This window comes from Nothobranchius furzeri, chromosome 14, assembly GCF_043380555.1.
Source record: "Nothobranchius furzeri strain GRZ-AD chromosome 14, NfurGRZ-RIMD1, whole genome shotgun sequence".
Lineage (NCBI taxonomy): Eukaryota > Metazoa > Chordata > Actinopteri > Cyprinodontiformes > Nothobranchiidae > Nothobranchius > Nothobranchius furzeri.
In genome coordinates this window covers 15,947,069-15,963,471 of record NC_091754.1, presented here as the reverse complement: position 1 = coordinate 15,963,471, position 16,403 = coordinate 15,947,069, and the positions used below count along the sequence as shown (strand labels likewise).

The window sequence follows — 16,403 nt, the reverse complement described above, 5'->3', positions numbered from 1 at the left end:
ATTAATTTTTACCATTCACTTCACATGAATGTTAAAAACGTTTCCACTTCACTAAGCGTAACCTCTCTGAGTATCTGACTGAAGGCGTGGCTTCTGAGGTACTTTAGTAATGCCGTCAAACATGTCAAATTCTGATTTGTACACGTTTATAAACAAGGTAGGTAATCAAACAAAATTATTTTCTGATCTAGTCAGTTTCTAGCTGCCACCCGGTTCGGCCAAACTGGTAAACAAACATTTTGAAATCATCCTCTCTTTTGACCTCAAGGTCAAAGCCTCTCTGCAATACTTGCAATTGATTACAGACACAACAGCTCTTTTAAGAGCTACCGAACAGTCTTTGTTGCAAAATAGACTCTCCAGCTTCCTACCGTTACCTGAAGATTATTCAGACTAGGAGGATCGTATTCTGAGCTGTCTACGGGCTCCGATACCAGAGGTCCACGCCATCGGCAGTGTCCATCTCGACCTCCTGACGCCCTGGATCGCTTGGGGATCTTCACACAAGGGTGCATAGACTCTGCACAAATTGCGTCAGATGGTTTTATAAACAAATCTCTAGCTTATCAAACTATACAGCCAAATTGATTTTACAACCCAGACTCCGCAAACTCTCTCAGATACTTAAGAAGGGTTTTGCTAAAATATCAAGCTTCCATTCAATTATTTCATCCATTACATTCATTCACTTCATCCATTCCATTCAATCACTTTGTCCATTACATTCCATCGATGTATTCATATCTTGTTTTGTATAATCATTAGTTTAGGGAAATAGAGATAAATTCCTAATTATAAACCAGACTCTGTCTAAATTAATATAAAGTGTGCATGGTTCCTGAATAAGTAAAAGAGACTTCTGATTAAACATTCAAAGATCAATCAGATTTATATGTCATATTTATATGGAGTTATCACATCTTATTGATCATTTAATACATACATAGCCAATAATTAATGCTACATTAATCTAATTAATCAGAGGCTTTGTAATTAATTAATCTTGATTAATTGCATTTAATTGTTTATGACAATTTGCCCCCAGGCAGTGTATTTATATATATATATATATATATATATATATATATATATATATATATATATATATATATATATATATACATACATATATATATTGTCAGAGAGGAAACACCTTGGTATTCCCCTAGAGGAGCTGGCCCAAGTGGCAGGGGAGAGGGAAGTCTGGGCCTCCCTGCTTAGGCTACTGCCCTCATGACCCAACCCCAGATAAGCGGCTGAAAATAGATGGATGGGTGTCAGTGAGGCAGAGATGGCACACCCACACTTTGAGTACATTTCTGTAGCCACAAGGTCTATTTGATTTTTTTGGTCTCCATTTTGGGATTTGTTGGGAAGTGTAAATATTAGTATATGTGGTATTGACATGACATGGAACACTGTAAATGTTGTGTACTGAACCGACCACGTGGGGGCGACAGAGCACTGCTTATATATGTAAAGGTGTAGTGTAGAGTTCAAGAGAAGTTCGGCTGAGGGTTACAAGATGAATCATTTGTGATTGTTTGTTCCTCCGACTGTAGTAAAGTTCACTCAAAACCTAAAATAATGTTTGCAGTCTGTTGAAAATGAGCACTTTATATCATATGTTAAATCAATGGCACATTTTAAACAAGGTCAGAAAATAACTTAACGATAGATAGCCTCCCATTCATTTTTTGGTCTTGACAGTAGATAGGCGTGACTTAGGCTTCTTATACGGACATGGTTTCTTTTATTTAGTCAGCATTTAAAATGTCTTTTAGAACTCCAGAATACCATTTGTAATCTCTTAAATATGCTGCTTTGTAAAGTTTATTGTCACATTTTTCCCCATCTATGCAGGTTCTCAGGATTTTCAGTGCTGCTGTGACTTTTGAGCCCAATGTAAGTGAATATTGCGTGGACTTAAGTGAATTTTCTTTTTCTGGGTGGTATTTTTCTGCAACATAAAGTGGACTCGACATGAAGTAGAAAGCCCTTCCACTCATCTTCAGGCGCGTCACGGGGTGATGCTAGCCTGGAGCCGTGTCAGGAGCTGCCTTCAGGACAAAGCACTTGGAACAGGGAGAGACACTGTGGGCCTTGTTCCCTTTTTGTCAGCTCCATGTCAAATGGATGTTTGCTTACTGGGAGGACCAGGATCCCCCTGGAGAGGAAACAGCACGCAGCCTGTTTTCACAGTGACACACATACCTCGGACTTAGCATAGACACATTATTAATCAGAGGTTCCCCCTCAGTGACCTTGGGTTTGAAATGGATTTAGGATGTTTCTAAAAGAAAGTTTAAATTTCTAAAAAAGTTGAAAATGAAATAATTAAAAAGAATGGCACAAAGCAGATTGCATTACCATTTGTACAAGAATGTGTAAGCCAAAGGGCAACAAAAAAGGCATTTTGCCATCAAACTCCAGCTATGCGTTCATTCCATTTTTTATTGTTTATTTTCCCCATTCTGAAACATCCCAGCATCTGTCTTACCAGCGTCCTTGCTGATGCCCTCGGGTGAACAGGGCCATGTCAAACCTGAATCCATCAATCACTCAGTGGCCGCCGCAAAAAGACAAAGCGGTCGGCGGAGATGGAAGGATGAACGTAGCGTGAGGGGAGATGTGTAAGGTAAGCAACAGCCAGCAGTTCAGCCTCGATGCCAACCTTCTTGACTCCTTCCATCCACGAGCCTCAAGAAAACTCCCAACTCTTGCGGAGTTTGGAGTGTCGGCTGTCAGGTCACAAAAGGCACTCACAACTGATTCTAATCAAAAGGCTCCCAGACCTAAACACATGTTTGAGAAGAGGAGAGGAAAGTCACAAAAGGAAAGGCAAAGTCGGGAGAATGAAGCGAAACTGCTGTGTGAAGAGGGCAGAATGAAAAAAAAATGAGTTTAAGAAAAGGAGATGAGAGCAGAAAAGAGGACAAGGAGGAGGAAATAAGATAGTGACAGAACAAAAGTAAAAAGACAGGGGTGACAAAGCTACGGTATGTGTGTCCTGCAGAATGAAGTGCCCCCGTCAAAGCCTCAACTTCCCCCATGGGCTGCCTCTGATTAATTGTCCATCCAGCTCCTGTGATAGCAACCGTTTTAACCAGGACTCCCGAGACACTCACCCGTGTCCCATCCTCCAACAAAACCGACTCTTTTTGCCACGAACCAGGCTGATGTCTGCCCCTTTTTTTGGCTATAATTAGGAATTCCCCCCTCCCACTTTCTATCCCTTGCTTTTCTGGCTGCTACAAATAACCTTACATCAGCACCCCATTCACCTTGCCGTCGGGGGATAATGTCTCTCTATGGGAGAGAGGTTTTGGAACAAAAGCAGGAGGGCTGAAAACAGCATGATACGCAGTGTGTTCCCCCCTGTGTGTTTACACATGCTCTGGTGACTGGCTGAGATAAAGCACCCCTGTCGCAGGTAAACACTATAGCACAGCAAGGCAAAATGGCAAGGTTGACTTTAGACCTGCTTTGCACTTAGTCAGCTCCTCTCCCGGCGGTCACGGTCTCATATCACCGCACGCATGCTTCTAATCAAATAACCACTCATGTAAAATATAAAAACAGCTGCTAGTTTACACAAAAGCCTAAAATAAATACTCCAATTAACTTCTGAAGCAACAGAGAAAATGCAAGATTTTGGTGAAAGTTTCTTCATTTCATGTGAGCTAAAGCTATCATTCGTAGCCTAGTACCTTTATTGTTCGCCCTCTCTGCTGCAGAACCATAGCATACAACTGGATGGCTATATAGCCAGCCCCAAAAGCAACCAAGGTCAATTGCCTTTCCTGCTCCTCTCATCTTGTGCTTTATGTCCCTTCACATCCAGGGAAAAGAAGCTGCGCTATTTCTGCTCTGCTGCAAGGTGACTGCTGCTTTGCAGGAGCGACAGCCACCCTTAATGCAGCTGCCTAGGAAAAGAGCATGTAGGTTTTTTTTTCTTCAAATTAAATAATTGAAATCTGTGAACAAATGTGGGGATTTTTTCTAATTAAACTCGCATCTGTTCCAATTTTAATGAATCCCAATAGCAAATGATGCAAAAAGTCCTCAAAATGAACAGAAACAAGATGCCTTTCTGATGGACCTTTAAAAGATGTGACTGGTCTTAATGTGTTTTATAGTTATTGATCAATACTAACACCTTAATGATCACTCCAGCAAGCAGTGAGTAGCAAGTGTATGCTGTTTTTTGGAACTAAATCAATATCCCTCTAAAAAAATAAATAAAAATAACCTACCTCAAACCAGAACTCAGCTGATCCTTTTAAAGTGCAAAGCACGCCATAATTTACTTTAGTTTGCTGATAACTTGTAAAAATAAGTGTATTATAGTGTTGTAGACATGTGTAGTTATTTTTGCATTTTGGTGCATTTTCTTAAAAACTTAAAAGTCAGCCCAAAACCTTCAGTCCAGAGCCCTCTTCAGCTCTAAATTATTCTACACAAATTTACAACGGCAGTTTGAAATCTGTCTCGACCAATGGGTCAAACGTCCCATGCAACGTAACCAGGTCCCTTGTAAGGTGTCAAACCTCAGCCTTGTGGCAGTGGACTCGGATTGGCCACAAGTGAGGGTTTATGCTGTAGCTTAGCTGTAGTCAGCATTAGCATTGAGTGTGGGTCCCAGCTAAGCTTCTAAGCTCCAGCAACTTTCTTGTTCTCAACGCCAACAAGACAGAGACCCTGATCTCTGCACCCCCGGAACTTCAACCAAAAATCGAGCAGGAAATTGCCTCCTTTTGCCCATCAGCCAAGGCCAACATTAGAAACCTGGGAGTTATTTTTGATCCGGTTTTAAGTTTAGACTCACGTCAAAACCATCTCCCGGTCTTGTTTCTTTCAACTGAGAAACAAGTCCGTAAACTGGTTTCTACTGCAGATCTGGAAAAAATCATCCATGCCTTTGTGTCATCACCGGTGGCGGCTGGCCAGTAGAGGGCGATAGGGCGCCGCCCTCCCAGTTTTCCCCAGTGTTTTTAATTTTTATTTAAAAAAAAATAAAATAAAATTAACAACAATCACATATTCTAAGTTAATTGTGTGTTTTGTAACAAAAACAAATCATATATTTATATATCCATATTGATGAGAAGCTCTCTGCCGAGCGGTGGAGGCGACAGAAAGGCTGTAGGCTGTTGTTGAATCGCCCAAACAGCACGGAACCAGCCGACCAATTGCTGACAAGAAAATCAAACGGTAGGAATGGGAATGTATCCAATCAGCGTCGACGTTGTTTCAGAAGCATGATGGGCGATAGAGCTACCGCCAAAGGCTTTCGTTGGTGTTCGGTAGAACTCGGCAGAGTCGTTTTTGGTCGTGACGCAGATGTAACATGGACGCCGCCAGTGAGCCAACAACCAGCATGGATACCGGATCTCAGCAGCCACTGAATTCAGTTTGGTCTCTTCTCCAGTATCCATTCGAGAGGAGAACTATGGTGGAAAAACTTAATGTCAAAGAGCTTGGACCAGATCAGCCCGACGTAAAGATAAGCCAGCAGGAGAAGGAGAGAGGTAAACTGTACACACGAGGCTTCTACCGAAGTTGGTACACCAGGAAGGCTTGGCTAGCTGGATGCAATCACGCTAATGCGTTATTTTGCTTTCCGTGTTTGTTATTCAAAACGACTGGGACAGATAAGGCATGGATTGAGTCAGGAGTTACGGACATGAAACATTGCAGCTAGAGACGAGGGACACAGGCTTGCAGTGAATAAACACAATGAAGAAGTGGATCAGAACCGGCACATTTTGTCCAAGAGAGAGATGTCAACACAGTGTATGAGCACAAGGATGACCTCCTCAGATTTTTCCAGATGATCAGAGACTCGGATGACTTTGATCCAATCACTGAGAGAGAGGCAGGAGGCTTTGTGAGAATGCTGGAGGAAGAAGATTTCGGCTTTCTGCTGGCATTGTGTCACAAGATCATGCCACATGTGGACATGCTGTTCAACCAGCTGCAGAAGAGGAACATTGACTCTGTCTACATCTGACAGGGGTCATCCAGAGCTTCACCAACAGCATGCAAAAGATCAGGTACGTACTTGTTTATTTAATATTATTGTGATGAAATTCTCCAGTATGTTAGATTCACAAACAGTAATGTGGATGTGGACCATTTATGGTCATGTTATTTTATGTGCAATTTAATGCAGTATTTTTCAACCTTGGTCCGCAAGGCAGCGTGCCAATAGTCAGACACACGTGGATTAATCCCTTTGTCCAATAATGTAAGACAGGAAATAAAAGAGCTGTGCTTAATTCAGGAAATAGTGGAGTTGTAGACAAAGCTCAGAAAGCACAAGTTTGTTAAAAAAAATAGCACAGCCCCACCAAAAATATTTTTCACCAGCCGCCACTGGTCATCACGCTTAGACTATTGCAACGCTCTTTTTACTGGTCTCAGCAAAACCTCCCTCTCACACCTTCAAGCCATCCAAGATGCAGCAGCCAGACTCCTAACCAAATCCAGCAGACGAGCTCACATCACCCCAGGTTTACAGTCCCTCCACTGGCTCCCGGTAGAATTTAGAATTCAGTTTAAAGTTTTAGTCCTGACCTATAGAGCTCTTAACAACCAGGCTCCAAGCTACCTATCTGAGCTTTTATCCCCACACACCACTTCACAGAACCTCCGATCCACATCTGAAAACCTCCTGGCTGTTCCTCGAACCAGACTAAAAACCAAAGGGGACAGGGCCTTTCAGACTATTACCCCCAGACTTTGGAACAGTCTGCCTTCAAATCTCCGTCTCTTGAAATCTGTAGAGGTCTTCAAAAAACATATTAAAACTCACATTTTCATCCAGGCTTTCCCCCGCTAAATATTCTAAAAGATGGCTTTGTTCTTGTTCACACCTTGACTTTGTTTTTACTCCTGATTTTGGTTACTATTGTTGTCACTGCTTTTGTTTTTATGATGTTTTTATTGGTTTGAGGTATTTGCCCTGATTTTACTCATGTTGTACTACGCTTTGTGATTCATATCTGTGAAAGGTGCTATATAAATAAACTTTACTTACTTACTTACTTGCTACTAATATTATAATTTTCTAATATTAATATTTTCTAATATTAGTCCAAGCCATTCCAGTAATTAGTCAGATCCCACCAGCTGCCGCTTCACCAAAATGGAGATTTTGGGCCCAATTTGAGGCGAGTAAGCAAAATAATTACTTTTAACAGCTTCTAAGGATCATTCCCTACCAATAATTTTGCAACTATACTTGCTATATTTATAAATGCAAAGTAAGAGAGATGTGGACGTGGTTCAACAGAATTTAGCTAGTATCAGACCACACTGCCGCAGGCTCAGAGCGAGTTTTGTGTGTTATAATGTCACAGACGAGTTTGGGTTAAGATTTTGTGCCAGTTAGAAATTATCAGCGCTGATGGAGAGCAGGAGGGACTCTGAGGAAAAGCTCCTCCTACAGCTAAAAAGCAGACCGGTTCCCGGTTCTCGGTTCTCATTAGAACATGTCTGATTCTGGACCCTGAGTTAGCTCTGAGAGCAGTCAGATCACTCACCAGCCATGTTATAAAGCACATATATTAGACAGTTTGTTTTGTACATGATCTAAGTTACTAAACTCCCACAACAAGGTGATGTTATTAATTTCAGGCTAAATCTGCCCAATAAATCTGCTGTCAGACTGATGTAGTCCTCCACCAGCCTGCACCGGTCCAGGCTGGAGCCTAAGCATTTTTAACCTTTACCTTGTTGTTTTAACATGTCATTATTTTTAGCTTATTGTTACACACGTGTGTTACTGCTCTTAAAAACAACTATAAACATATTTGCTGTTTCTTTATATTTCACATAGCCTCCCACCACAATGTGTGTGACACTGGGACCATGATGGCAATTCCACCCAGAGCAGCTTCTACACTCCTGAACAGACACAGGTGTGGTGGAGAGCTTCTGAGCAGCTTTCATCTGATTATTGTACTCTGTATTCTGTTTTTTCCTTACATGCAGCCTGGCTGGTCACTGCTGGAGAGGAGTATCTTCCCAGACTCACACTAACATTCCCATTTTACCTCAGGGCCTCCTGATCTAACAGAAAAACCTGCATCTCAATCCTTGCTCTGCTTTCCACATGTTTCTCGTCATCTCTGGAAGCTTCCTCCCACAACACCGTGATGTTATATATAATTAGTCCAGCTTTACATCTCCTTTAAGCCCATGAGATGTCTAAGCTGCAGCTGTTACACACCTGCTTAGACCCTATCAAAACCTGGATGGCTGGGAGCTTTCTACAGCTGAATGAAGATAAGACTGAGATCCTCATTTGTGCCCCAGACAAGCTGGTTCCCAAAGTCAGAGACTCTCTTGGTCAGCTTGCATCTCACACCAAACCTTCCGTCAGGAATCTTGGTGTGACCTTTGACTCAGCTCTCACCCTGGATTCTCATGTCAGTTCTCTTGTTGGCTCTTCCTTCTTCCATCTCAGGAACATTGCTAAGCTGAGTCCCATTCTGTCTCGCTCTGAACTTGAGACAGTTCTCCACACCTTCATCTCCTCACGCTTAGACTACTGTAACTCTCTTTTCACGTGTCTGAGCAGAACCTCCCTGAACCGTCTACAGGTGGTTCAGAATGCCTGTGCTCGGCTTCTGACCATGTCCTCCAAACACACCCACATCACCCCGCTTCTCCTCCAGCTTCACTGGCTGCCAGTCAACTTCAGGGTTCATTTCAAGATCCTGGTTCTGGTCTATAGGGCCTTACATGGACAAGCACCGTCTTACATTTGGTGATCTTCTTAGTCCCTACACCCCCAGCAGGTCCCTGAGGCCCAGTGATCAAAGCCTACTGGTTGTGCAGCACACCAGGCTAAAGACCAAAGGTGACAGATCATTTGCTGCTGTGAACCCCAGACTCTGGAACTCTCTCCCCCTGAGCCTGAGATCAGTGGACTCACTGGTCTCCTTTAAAAAGCAACTGAAAACTCACTTGTTCAAGCTGGCTTTTGTGTGACCTTCATCACCCTCTCCTTGTTCTGCTCTCCCTACCTATTCCACCTTCCCCAGGGTCCACTGATTTCCCTCTTTCCTATTCACTGGGATTTGTTTAATTTATATAACAAATAACTGTTTAGAGAAGGAAGGAATCATTCCAAGGCAAGACACCACCAGAGGAGACCCAGTAGCTGACACCAGAGGATCACCTACGACCAAGAGAACAGCTGGTATCAGCAAATGAATAATGAAATCAGGGCAGTTTTAGTGGGCTGTTTGTGATTGTGTAACATAAATTAAAATATTACAGAATAATATCCTCATGGGGTATTTTTATAACTTTCTCTGCAGCAGACAGTAACTTTAGCCCAGGGTAGGTGGCCGTGTCCTAGAGAGCTGCTATCCAGCACGTTTCGGTGCTTTTTCTGCTTTAACATGTTAGATTAGCTGTTCAGCAGCTCAGCTATTTGCTGCTGATTAATATCAGGTGTGCTGAAGCAGAAAAACTTCTAAAACATGCTGGATAGCAGCTCTCTAAGGTCGTGGGGCAGAACCCTGCAGCTAATCTAATGCTACGGCTAACAGCTACCTACCATTCAGAGCTGGTTCTGTTGGGTCGGTTCCGGTGGTTTCAGGCAACTCACAAGCTCAAAACAATAAGGCTCAGGTCCGCTTGTCTCCTCCAAATAAACTTGGTCCCTTTCTTCTCGATTGTCTGGGTAAGGAAGGGGAGAAAAGTCCTCCAATTCTAATAACTGCTCAGAGTGAAAAAAAGCTAGCTTTGTCACTGCTGCGGCTCCGCCCTCTTGGTCCGCCAGGCAACGCCTACTAATGTTGCATTTTTCAAAATTGATATGTGGGTGGAAAAGGACTCTGAGGCAGGCTTGACCAGCCCTTTAAGTTGAACAGTAATCCTAGTAGTCATTCTGTAGATGGTAGCAAGCTGGCAGAAAGAAAACTATGGTAGCTTGAATGTTGGAAATGCGAGCATGGCAACCGAGCCAGATGTTTTACTTTTCAAACTTTCTTTTTCTTTTTAAAGCAACACTAAAGGGTTTTCAAACTGGTTTCAGAGGTTCTTGAGCCAGAAACTTGATTAATGTAACATTGGACAGCCCTCTGCTGACCAGAAATCGCACTGAACACTTTTATAGTTTTCAGTAGAACACTAGAGGGAGGTTTCTACCAACTTTACAGTACTGTGCCGGCAATTAAAGGCTAGTGGTTAGCCTTTTCAGTTCAACAACCATCAATGAAAATCACAAGGAGATGAAGAAGAATATTACTTTTTGTTGGTGACAGGGCAGAGTCTAGAAATAAAAGTAAGAGAGTAATGTATTTCAGGGCTGAGAGTAATGTATTTCAGGGCTGCTAACTGTCACACAATGAGCATGAAAAACATACACTTGACCCTGTACACAGGCTCTCATGCCACACCTCCAACATCTCACACTGAAGAACTAAAGAGCTAATGCCAGAGTGGACATCGACACAACCTACACGTGTTTGAGGGAGCTGAAGGAATTTATGAAACCACGGACTAATGGTGACCTGGCTTTGTTGCTACTGGACTTGTAACATTTTTGTCCAACAGTGTGGATCGTTTTACTTTATCATATGTTAGTATCACTACACTGTAAAATAAAACATATTGTTTCAACTTAAAAATACGAGTGAAAGGGCTGCATTAAAATTTTGAGTTAAATGAAAAAACAAAATTTGTTGTCTTAACATTACCATATATTATCACAAATTAAACTCTCTTGTTATACCAACATGTTTTTAAGTTAGTTTAATTTATAATCAAGAGTTGATTCAACTTCTTTTAGTTTTTTTAACTTTAACCACAATTAATAATTTTACGTTGTCAAAACTAGTTTGGGTATTGAGAGAACTGACTGGTACAGTCCGTGTAATCCATAAATGTATGTTGACTCAATTTAAAAGTATCAATTCATTTGGAAGAAATGTTTAAGTCAACTTAACTAAATCATTTAAAACATTTGCCATATCGCAAAAAGATGGGGGCACTGTATATTGGAAATTTAAAACATTTATATGATTAATTTATGTACATTTCACACAAAATGATCCATTTAGTGATAAATTTCACCTCTAAAAACAGAAGCAATACACACATGTTCATCAGCTCAGCTAGTTTATTTATTTATTTTGCAGTAATGAAATTACAGCTCTGCAACATTTACTGAAGCTGTTTTGTTTTGTAATGAATAGTGAAAACGTTTTAGAACAGTCTGCACTCAAAAAAAAAACATTAACACAGCATCAAGGTCTTATAGTTAGAACATATTAAGTGTCTTAAATGAGACAAGTAATTGCACATTAACTCAAGTGCATACACTTTTAAAGCATCTAACAAAACCTTGCACAAATAAAAACAATAAAATAAAATTCAAAATGATACAATTCAAAATAGTAGTTCTAAACAAATAGTGCACATTTTAATCTTGTCATCTATCGTTTGGTCTTATGTTGACCTCTTTATTGCAATACTTTTTATCAACCTATGCATTTGATTGGCTTTGAACTGATATGACTATATTTTCTGATGGAATAAACCTAAACAGATGAAATAACAAAACAAGAATTCCAAACCATGTGCCAAACTTCTATATGACCTTTGGAACAATGTTTAACAGGAAACGTTGAGTGCTTTCAAAAAGCTCAGACATCCATGAGTCATGAGATGAGACATTTCAGGAGAATCTACATGGTTTTTTGTAATAGTCTGTTTCTCAAACCATGCACAAGGGAACACTGACCTCCGCCGATGTTCATCAGGACCTTTTGAAAAACTTCAAATGTGTACCTGAGTTCCTTTGGATAGTCTATATTAAAGGCAAAAAGCAGACCCATCAGTAGAGCAATGGCATGAGGAATGTCTTCCACATCAGGCAGGACCACTTGTTCCTCAAGAATGACTGATGTGGCAATGATGTCCTCTCCATCTTTCACCAGCAGAACTCCAATTTTCATTCCCCGAGTGAGTGTGGCTTCCTCGTCAATGGCCTACACAAGTTATAAAGCAAATTACTCACTATGACCCCTTGCAATATTTGGATAATTCTACAGACAACCTTGTTAAAAGGAGACTAGGCGGTTTTGCTTGTTTTTAGTGCCCCCTGGTGTCTGTCTGTGGTCAAAGCAGAATTGAAACGTACTGTATCTCCTCGCTGTGCGTTTGCCCTTTTAAAGGCATACTTTGCAACTTTTTCATATTTCAGAGTTTCCCCCAGCGCTTAGCAGGCTTTGTTTGCCCATCCGCCAGGCTAAGCGTCATGCCCGCCCCCTCTCCCCGACACGAACTGCACAACAGTCCTCCATCAGCTGATACTGGTGAGAAACAGCAGCGGAACGTGTGCAACCCCCCCACCCCCCCTCTCATGGAGAGCTGCAGAACAGAGGGCGGTAAAGGTTGGTTTATGCTTGACGCGTCCGCGAGGTCCGCACGGAAAAGTTGCGTCATTTTAACAACCACGGCCCTCCACCGCATCTCCACACGGCCCAAAACTTCCGCAACGTGCACCTAGGAAATTTTCTAACCACGCGGACGGTCGGACGCGGAAAAACATGGCGGACCGGCAAGAACTAGTATGGCAGAGGTTGGTAAATACAGACATTTGTATGATTCAGCTCTCAGAGATCACCGTGATCAACATGTTGTTAATAATTCTTGGAGAGAAATAGCTCGCACTGTCGGAAAAGACGAGGAGGCTGTTAAAAATGCTGGAATGCCATGTTGTAAACAGTAATTTCTACTTCTACTATGGTGTAGTGTTGGATGCATGCCGTAGAGCTCCATGCTGCCCCCTACAGTTTGGGAGAATATTGGCTCACCGCAGAGACGAGCCGCATGAACCATAAACGCTGCGAGTTGTGAAGCGCGTTCCATCCGCGAGCCGCATCACCAAGCGGAAAGTAAATGCGTCAAGCATAAACCAAGCTTAAGGGTCTGTGTGACATTTCATCACCCCAGCAAAGGTTCATTTTAGCACATACTGGCTCCAGAAAGTGATTTAATAATGTGAAAAAGTTGCATAGTATGGCTTTAAAACCCTTCTTTGTATAACTACATCTAATATCACATCACTACTTTCACTTATAAAGAAATTGTTCACAGATCATTTTTGATACAAATGCTCACCTGAACAGTCTTGAATGCATTTGAAGGATCATCCTTGAGAAAATACGGAAGGCACCGGAAGAACAACTGACCTCTTCCTCAGCATAGAGGACTGAGAAAAAACAAAGACAAAACAACTAATTATAAAGAGAATAACAAATTATTGATATCCTGATTCTTTTATTCTGTTTTCTATATTCAATTGATTAGTTGGACATTTTCACTTCAAATAATTCTTTCAAACCTGTACTGCAATAGAAGTCTGCTACAGAATTTGTGTTGACTGACAGTTTTTCTGTTTTTGTTTTATTGGGAGGGGGATTCGGCAGCCTTTTGCCATTTTTTTAATTCTAAATACTATAGTTTTCGGAATAGAATTTTTCTGATAAGTTTTTCCAACTCTGACCTATCACTATAGGAAAGCTACCGGGGTTGTGGTAATTCTGTGTAGAAACATGCTTTTTTTTTTTTTTTGCTAAATTTACACAGGCAGATTGTTTCAAAGATAATTACAATTTGATGGATTTCCTAAAAGGCATGACTGAATTCTATTCACCCAAAGACAATAACCCAACAAAATGTTAACATAATTTTCTTCTTCTCTATATTAGAAAATAGAAAATACTGTTAAATACTGAAAACTGGTAAAACTGTAAATAATCTCCAAAGGAAATGTTACTAATACTAACAAAAATATGTGAACATTTATTTGCTTACGTCATCAAGACATTTAAGCTGCCTGCTTAGTCCAGCTGATTTCCCACTCTTGGCCTTGAATAGCTCCAGGAACCTTGGCAAATGCTGATCCAGTCCACTGAAGAAAGACTTCTTAGGTCAACAGATGTCAGCTGAGCAAACTGGAAATCACACACACACAGCATAAGTCTAAATTGACCGGTAGTGTCAAAATAAAAGTCTGTTACATAGATGCGATTTATTATCGATGTAGATGATGTCCACGCGTGTAACCTCACGGCTGATTTACCCTCAGCATGGTTCGACAAGTGTTTTTCACGGTTTTAACCCTGGTAGTGGAGAGGCACGGCAGTATACATGACATCAAACAGAGATCTTAAACGTGATGTAAATTGTCTTCTTGGTTTAATGGCGGATGGCATAAACAAACCGAGACATTCGAAGTCTCGTGGGATTGTGATCGCGCGAGTTTAGCGAGGAGAACGGCTGAGATGCTGCGAGATTCCGCTGCTGTTTCGCGCCACAGATGCGCCCATGTGGACCCGGCTTTGAGCATTTAGCATTTAGCTTAATTTTATGAGTATACATTTTCGGGAAAAAGGTTAATTAACGTGTTACTGAGTAAACATTTCCCAAAACAATTTCCCCGCCAACCCTGCTATGCTAACCAACAAACAGCGAGTTACCTACTTCTAACGTTCAAATATAAGATATACTAAGTTGCATTCAACATTAAACTTAGAATTACACGATTTACTTTCAGGTTCAGACCTTTTATTTATTCATTACACTATGACTAATCGAGCTAATGCTATTTAACAACTAACACATTCAACATAAAACCAAAGAAAACTTACCAAAGTGGTGGGCCTCTGTTGAACTGGTTCAGTGTCACCTTTAGATGGACAAAGTAGTTGGTTTTAACCCTAATTGGAGTCGTTAGTCCTTCTGAAGCAAGCCGACAGAACATTGCCCACGTGAGACTGCTTGACTGAGCCCAAACTCCGTGGACTTCTTCTTCCGTCATCATAGGCACATGCGAAACAAACTTTGTGCCACTTACCGCCACCCAGTGGACATACATTTTAATGCTCAAAAGTCAAGTAGACTTGGATAATTTATTTGACTGGACATAAAATTATTGTTTAACATTTTTAGTGTTGTTGAGATGTGTTTAACTAATTATTCTAATTTATCACAACAACAATACAAAAGTCTTGTTATATTAACACGAAATCAAACGTTGGGACAACAAAAAGGGGTAAATGCAATTTACAGTGTAGGCCACGTTAGTGTTAGCTTGTTGTTAGTGCTAGCTAAAGCAGGCTATGGCAGGGTTGTTTACAACAGTTGAAACTCTGTTTTCAACAAATGAGGGAAAACGGGAAACTTCTAAAGTGTTGCTATAACTTTTTGTCTCTACAGGAAGTAAATTATTGTGATTAGGCATGGGAAGGCAGCTTTATTTACGTATACAGTGCATTTCATACAGAGGCAAATCAATATGCTTCATTAGCAACAATAGCAAGAATGGTAAATGGCCTGTACTTGATATTGCACCTTCTAGAGTCCCCCCCCCCCCCCCCCCCCCCAAGGCACTTTACAACACAACCAGTCATTCACCCATTCACACACTGGTGGGGATGAGCTACGATGTAGCCCCAGCTGCCCTGGGGCGCACTGACAGAGGCGAGGCTGCCGAGCACTGGCGCCACCGGTCCCTCCGACCACCACCAGCAGGCAACGTGGGTTAAGTGTCTTGCCCAAGGACACAACAACAGCGACAGACTAAGCGGGGCTTGAACCTGCAACCTTCCGATTACGGGGCGAGCACTTAACTCCTATTTCACCGTCCCCAAGAACGTTAAAAACAGGACAGAAAATACAGTTCAAAATTAAAAGGAAACCAAGTTAAAGTTAAAGGGTGAGCAGTTACAGTGCAGAATGTACAACATACAAACTTTTAATCAAAGACTGATGAAAACATGAAGGTTTTTTTTATTTATTTTGATTCAAAGTTAGAGTTGGGGCACATTAGAGGACATGAGGAAGCTGATTCCATCTGTGTGCAGCATGATTGCTAAAAGCAGCTTCACCCTGTCCGGTTCTGACCCGGGATTCTACCTGCTGACTGTTTCCTCAGGATCTCAGAGCCCTGCTGGGCGATTAGTGGAACTGCACTTGAAAAACCTGACATGTACATCTTTTTGGAGGGTTGCTGCATTTTCCTTTATCAGTGGGAAACTCCTAAAATTGCAAAGGACTTTTTTTTCTTACATCAATAAGCGAAAGCATGTTTGGTGCAGTCATTTTTCATCCTTGCATGTGTAAACCGTTTCCCAACCAAGTCTGAACCCCCTCTCCCTCTTTTTTTTTCCTCACATCCTCACTCCCAGATGCCTCCTTACAGCTGCTATGATGGACTACAAACTCATTTATTACAGGTCACAAACACCAAGTGCTTCATTTAAAAAGGACATCCCTCTCCACCCCGCCTTCCAGCGAAAGTGAAAAATCAACCTGCAAGAATAGCATCCAGGGCACACCGCTCCATTAATCAGAGGCCAGCGGCACAAAAAAGA

The 16,403-nt window shown here is 41.5% G+C and overlaps 1 protein-coding gene and 1 long non-coding RNA gene across 4 annotated transcripts in view; both read right to left on the bottom strand.

Annotated features, from left to right (window-relative positions):
• The window catches only part of erbb4b (erb-b2 receptor tyrosine kinase 4b), a 453,698-nt gene that overhangs the window by 428,059 nt on the left and 9,236 nt on the right, over nucleotides 1-16,403 (bottom strand). The gene's annotated exons all lie outside the window — the stretch shown is intronic.
• On the bottom strand, nucleotides 1,132-15,397 carry LOC129160948 (uncharacterized). 2 transcript variants are annotated; one of them, XR_011516179.1, is made up of 4 exons: nucleotides 14,679-15,397; nucleotides 13,843-13,982; nucleotides 13,147-13,237; nucleotides 1,132-12,011 (listed from the first exon to the last, which is right to left on the bottom strand). It is a non-coding gene; the product is annotated as an uncharacterized lncRNA (long non-coding RNA). The 2 variants fall into 2 exon arrangements; XR_008561386.2 differs by having other exon boundaries at nucleotides 13,843-15,397.